The sequence below is a fragment of the Triticum urartu genome, chromosome 3A, assembly GCF_056163025.1.
Source record: "Triticum urartu cultivar PI428250 chromosome 3A, HENAU_Tu73, whole genome shotgun sequence".
NCBI lineage: Eukaryota > Viridiplantae > Streptophyta > Magnoliopsida > Poales > Poaceae > Triticum > Triticum urartu.
This window is the reverse complement of record NC_141875.1, coordinates 614764256-614771366: the sequence shown is the minus strand read 5'-3', so window position 1 is coordinate 614771366 and position 7111 is coordinate 614764256.

Sequence of the window (7111 nt, the reverse complement as noted above, 5' to 3'; positions counted from 1 at the left end):
GTATATCTACTTAATGAAACACAAGTCTGAACCATTTGAAAAGTTCAAAGAATTTTAGAGTGAAGTGGAAAATCATCGTAACAAGAAAATAAAGTTTCTACGATCTGATCGTGGAAGCGAATATTTGAGTTACGAGTTTGGTCTTCATTTAAAACAATGTAAAATAGTTTTGCAACAAACTCCACCTCGAACACCATAGCGTAATGGTGTGTCCGAACGTCGTAACCGTACTTTATTAGATATGGTGCGATCTATGATGTCTCTTACGGATTTACCACTATCGTTTTGGGGTTATGCATTAGGGACAGCTGCATTTACGTTAAATAGGGCACCATCTAAATCCATTGAGATGACACCGTATGAACTGTGGTTTGGCAAGAAACCTAAGTTGTCGTTTCTTAAAGTTTGGGGTTGCGATGCTTATGTGAAAAAGCTTCTGCCTGATAAGCTCAAACCCAAATCGGAGAAGTGCATCTTCATAGGATACCTAAAAGAAACTGTTGGGTACACCTTCTATCACAGATCCGAAGGCAAGATATTTATTGCTAAGAATGGATCCTTTGTAGAGAAGGAGTTTCTCTCAAAAGAAGTGAGTGGGAGGAAAGTAGAACTTGATGAGGTAATTGTACCTTCTCTTGAATTGGAAAGTAGCTCCTCACAGAAATCAGTTCTAGTGATGCCTACACCAATTAATGAGGAAGCTAATCATGATGATCATGAAACTTTAGATCAAGTTACTACCAAACCTTTCAGGTCAACCAGAGTACGTTCCGCACCAGAGTGGTATGGTAATCATGTTCTCGAAGTCATGTTACTAGACCATGATGAAATCGAACTACGAGGAAGCGATGATGAGCCCAGATTTCATGAAATGGCTTGAGGCCATGAAATCTGAGATGGGATCCATGTATGAGAACAAAATATGGACTTTGGTTGACTTGCCTGATGATCGGCAAGCCATACAGAATAAATGGATCTTCAAGAAGAAGACTGACGCTGATGGTAATGTTACTGTCTACAAAGCTCGACTTGTTGCGAAAGGTTTTCGACAAGTTCAAGGAGTTGACTATGATGAGACCTTCTTACCTATAACGATGCGTAAGTCTGTCTGAATCATGTGAACAATTGCCGCATTTTATGATTATGAAATTTGGCAAATGGATGTCAAAACTGCTTTCCTTAATGGATTTCTTAAAGAAGAGTTGTATATGATGCAACCTGAAGGTTTTGTCGATCCTAAAGGTGCTAACAAAGTGTGCAAGCTCCAGTGATCCACTTATGGACGGGTGGAAGCATCTCGGAGTTGGAATATACATTTTGATAATGTGATCAAAGCATATGGTTTTATACAGACTTTTGGAGAAGCTTGTATTTACAAAAAATGAGTGGGAGCTCTGTAGCATTTCTAATATTATATGTGGATGACACATTGTTGATTGGAAATGATATAGAATTTCTGGATAGCATAAAAGGATACTTGAATAAGAATTTTTCAATGAAAGACCTCGGTGAAGCTGCTGATATATTCGGCATCAAGATCTATAGAGATAGATCAAGACGCTTAATTGGACGTTCACAAAGCACATACCTTGATATAGTTTTGAAGAAGTTAAAAATGGATCAGTCAAAGAAAGTGTTCTTGCCTGTGTTACAAGGTGTGAAGTTGGATCAGACTCAATGCCCGACCACTGCAGAAGATAGAGAGAAAATGAAAGTCATTCCCTATGCCTCAGCCATAGGTTCTATCATGTATGCAATGATGTGTACCAGACCTGATGTGGTCAGACTCAATGCTCGACCACTGTAGAAGATAGAGAAAAAATGAAAGTCATTCCCTATGCCTCAACCATAGGTTCTATCATGTATGCAATGCTGTGTACTAGACCTGATGTGTACCTGGCTATAAGTTTAGCAGGGGGGTACCAAAGTAATCCAGGAGTGGCTCACTGGACAGCGGTCAAGAACATCCTAAAATACCTGAAAAGGACTAAGGATATGTTTCTCATTTACGGGGGTGACAAAGAGCTCGTCGTAAATGGTTACGTTGATGCTAGCTTTGACACTAATCCAGATGACTCTAAGGCGCAAACCGGATACATATTTATATTGAATGGTGGAGCTGTCAGTTGATGCAGTTCGAAGCAAAGCATCATGGCGGGATCTACGTGTGAAGCGGAGTACATAGCTACTTTAGAAGCAGCAAATGAAGGAGTCTAGATGAAGGAGTTAATATTCGATCTAGGTGTAATACCTCGTGCATCGGGTCCAATGAAAATCTTTTTTGACAATACTGGAGAAATTGCCTTAGCGAAGGAATCCAGATTTCACAAGAGAACCAAACACATCAAGAGACGCTTCAATTCCATTCGCGATCAAGTCAAGGAGGGAGACATGGAGATTTGCAAAATACATACGGATCTGAATGTTGCAGACCCGTTGACTAAGCATCTTCCACAAGCAAAACATGATCAACACCAAGACTCAATGGGTGTTAGAATCATTACAATGTAATCTAGATTGTTGACTCTAGTGCAACTGGGAGACTGAAGTAAATATACCCTAGAGGCAATAATAAAGTTGTTATTTATATTTCCTTATATCATGATAAATGTTTATTATTCATGCTAAAATTGTATTAACCGAAAACTTGATACATGTGTGAATACATAGGCAAAACAAAGTGTCCCAAGTATGCCTCTACTTGACTAGTTCGTTAATCAAAGATGGTTAAGTTTCCTGAGCATAGTCATGTGTTGCCATTTGATGAACGGGATCACATCATTAGAGAATGATGTGATGGACAAGACCCACCCGTTAGCTTAGCATAATGATCATTAAGTTTTATTGCTATTGCTTTCCTTATGACTTATACATATGCATTTGACTATGAGATTATGCAACTCCCGAATACCGGAGGAACACCTTGTGTGCTATCAAACGTCACAACGTAACTGGGTGATTATAAAGATGCTCTATAGGTGTCTCCGAAGGTGTTTGTTGGGTTGGCTTAGATCGAGATTAGGATTTGTCACTCCGAGTATCGGAGAGGTATCTCTGGGCCCTCTTGGTAATGCACATCACAGTAAGCCTTGCAAGCAATGTGACTAATGAGTTAGTTGTGGAATGATGCATTACGGAACGAGTAAAGAGTCTTGTTGAACTAGGTATGAAGATACCGACGATCAAATTTCGGGCAAGTAACATACCGATGACAAAGGGAATGACGTATGTTGTCATTGCGGTTTGACCGATAAAGACCTACGTAGAATATGTAGGAACCAATATGAGCATCCAGGTTCCGCTACTGGTTATCGATCAGAGATGTGTCTCGGTCATGTCTACATAGTTCTCGAACCCGTAGGGTCCGCACGCTTAACATTCGATGATGATTTATATTATGAGTTATGTGTTTTGGTGACCGAAGATTGTTCGGAGTCCCGGATGAGATCATAGACATGACGAGGAGTCTCGAAATGGTCGAGAGGTAAAGATTGATATATTAGACAATAGTATTCGGACACCGGAATGGTTTCGGATATTTATCGGAGTACCGAGGGGTTACCGGAACCCCCTGGGGAAAGTAAGGGCCAACATGGGCCATAGGGGAGAGAGAGGGAATCCCACATGGGGTGGCGCGCCCCCCATGGGGAGTCCGAATTGGACAAGGGGAGGGGCGCGGCCCCCCTTTCCTTCTGCCTCTCCATCTCCTTCCCCTTTCCCCCTCCGAAGAAAGGAAAGGGGTCCGACTAGGACTAGGAGTCCTAGTGGGTTTCCCCCCCACTTGGCACGCCCCTAGGACGGCCTCCTCCCCTCTCCTCCTTTATATACGGGAGCAGGGGGCACCCCAAAGCACATCAATTGTTTCTTAGCCGTGTGCGGTGCCCCCTCCACCGTTTACTCCTCCGGTCATGTTGTCATAGTGCTTAGGCAAAGCCCTGCGCGGATCACATCACCAGCACCATCACCACGCCGGCATGCTGAAGAAACTCTCCCTTGACACTTTGCTGGATCAAGAGTTCGAGGGACGTCATTGAGCTGAATGTGTGCTAAAATCGGAGGTGCCGTATGTTCGGTACTTGATCGGTTGAATCGAGAAGATGTTCGACTACATCAACCGTGTTAAACTAACGCTTCCGCTTTTGGTCTACGAGGGTACATGGACACACTCTCCCCCTCTCGTTGCTATGCATGTCCTAGATAGATGTTGCGTGATCGTAGGAATTTTTTTGAAATTTAATCCTACGTTCCCCAACACTTCTACCTCTAATAGAAAGCTGAGATGATTCTATCCATCAACCCTGTAGTTGATTGAAGACTGGGATCTGATGAATCTCATTATCCATGGAGCATACGACTTCAGATCAAAGGGTAACTAAGCCATTGTGACTAAAGTCCTCATGAAGAAATCATGTATCTTAATGGGAGTGCCATGTATGCTATGAAATAGCAGATTATTCATGACTCCCACAACTTCTTCGGTTGCAGAGTTGTGTCCTTTGATGGGAGTGAGGGTCTTGGCCAAAATTTTGTAGACAGTTCTAGGCACATAGAGCAAATCCTTCACCAAGAAGGTAGTCTTTTGGGCTTCTCCTTCAGCCAATGGCTTCATCAGCACTTGCATCAAATGATTTGGCAGTTCAGGTTCTTCATAGATCTTCTTTGCTTCTTTTTTTGTGGGAGAAACTTTCAATCTATTCATTTTCAATCATGGTAGTACAACGAACACTAGAAATAATAAAAATTACATCCAGATCCGCAGACCACCTAGCGACGACTACAAGCCCTGAAGCGAGCCGAAGGCGCGCCGCTGTCATCGCCCCCTCCCTCGTCGGAGCTGGACAAACTTGTTGTAGTAGACAGTTGGGAAGTCGTCGTCCTAAGGCCCCATGGAACCAACGCACCAGAACAGCAACCACCGCAGATGAAGAGTGTAGATCAAAAGAATCCAACTTGAAGACACACGAACGAAGACGAACGATTAACACATCCGAGCAAATCTACCAAAGATAGATCCGCCGGAGACACACCTCTACACTGTTAGGAACGTAGTAATTTCAAAAAAAAATCCTATGCACACGCAAGATCATGGTGATGCATAGCAACTAGAGGGGAGAGTGTTGTCCATGTAACCTCGTAGACCGAAAGCGGAAGCGTTAACACAACGCGGTTGATGTAGTCGTATGTCTTCAGATCCGACCGATCAAGTACCGAACGCACGGCACCTTCAAGTTCAGCACACGTTCAGCCTGATGACGTCCCTTGAACTCTGATCCAGTCGAGTGTTGAGGGAGAGTTTCGTCAGCACGACGGCGTGGTGACGATGATGATGTTCTACCGACGCACGACTTTGCCTAAGCACCGCTACAGTATTATCGAGGTGGACTATGGTGGAGGGGGGCACCGCACACGGCTAAAAGATCAACAGATCAATTGTTGTGTCTATAAGGTGCCCCCCTGCCCCCGTATATAAAGGAGCAAGGGGGGGGAGGCGGCCGGCCAGGAGGGGCGCGCCAGGAGGAGTCCTACTCCCACCGGGAGTAGGACTCCCTCCCTTTTCCTTGTTGGATTAGGAGAGGAGAGGGAAGGGGAGAGATGGGGAAAGGAAGGGGGCGCCACCCCCCTCATTGTCCAATTCGGACATGGGGGGAGGGGCGCGCGGCTGCCCCTTGGCCGCCTCTCCTCTTCCAGCAATTGGGCCCATGAGGCCCAATAAACTCCGGGGGGGTCCGGTAACCCCCCCGATACTCCGGTATATATCTGATAACCCTCAGAACCATTCCGGTGTCTGAATATAGTCGTCCAATATATCAATCTTCATGTCTCGACCATTTTGAGACTCCTCATTATGTCCGTGATCACATTCGGGACTCCGAACAATCTTCGGTACATCAAAACATATAAACTCGTAATATAACTGTCATCAAAACTTTAAGCGTGCGGACCCTACGGGTTCGAGAACTATGTAGACATGACCGAGACACGTCTCCGGTCAATAACCAATAGCGGAACCTGGATGCTCATATTGGCTCCCACATATTCTATGAAGATCTTTATCGGTCAAATCGCATAACAACATACGTTGTTCCCTTTGTCATCGGTATGTTACTTGCCTGAGATTCGATCGTCGGTATCTCAATACCTAGTTCAATCTCGTTACCGGCAAGTCTCTTTACTCGTTCCGTAATACATCATCCCGCAACTAACTCATTAGTTGCAATGCTTGCAAGGCTTAAGTGATGTGCATTACCGAGTGGGTCCAGTGATACCTCTCTGACAATTGGAGTGACAAATCCTAATCTCGAAATACGCCAACCCAACAAGTACCTTTGGAGACACCTGTAGAGCACCTTTATAATCAACCTTGGAATCACTTCCAACACACATCGTCACCTCGCCCTCAACTAGTCTATGTTCATCCTGTAACTCCTATTTCGAGTTACTAATCTTAGCAACTAAACCGGTATCAAATACCCTGGGGTTACTATGAACACTAGTAAAATACACATCAATAACATGTGTATCAAATATACATTTATTGTTTTTTCCATCCTTCTTATCCGCCAAGTATTTGAGGTAGTTCTTGAAGGAAATATGCCCTAGAGGCAATAATAAAGTTATTATTTATTTCCTTGTATCATGATAAATGTTTATTATTCATGCTAGAATTGTATTAACCGGAAACATAATACATGTGTGAATACATAGACAAACAGAGTGTCACTACTATGCCTCTACTTGACTAGCTCGTTGATCAAAGATGGTTATGTTTCCTAACCATAGACATGAGTTGCTATTTGGTTAACGGGATCACATCATTAGGAGAATGATTTGATTGACTTGACCCATTCCATTAGCTTAGCACTCGATCGTTTAGTTTGCTGCTATTGCTTTCTTCATAACTTATATATATGTTCCTATGACTATGAGATTATGCAACTCCCGTTTACCGGAGGAACACTTTGTGTGCTACCAAACGTTACAACGTAACTGGGTGATTATAAAGGTGCTCTACAGGTGTCTCCGAAGGTATTTGTTGGGTTGGCGTATTTCGAGATTAGGATTTGTCACTCCGATTGTCGGAGAGGTATCTCTGGGCCCTCTCGGTAATGCA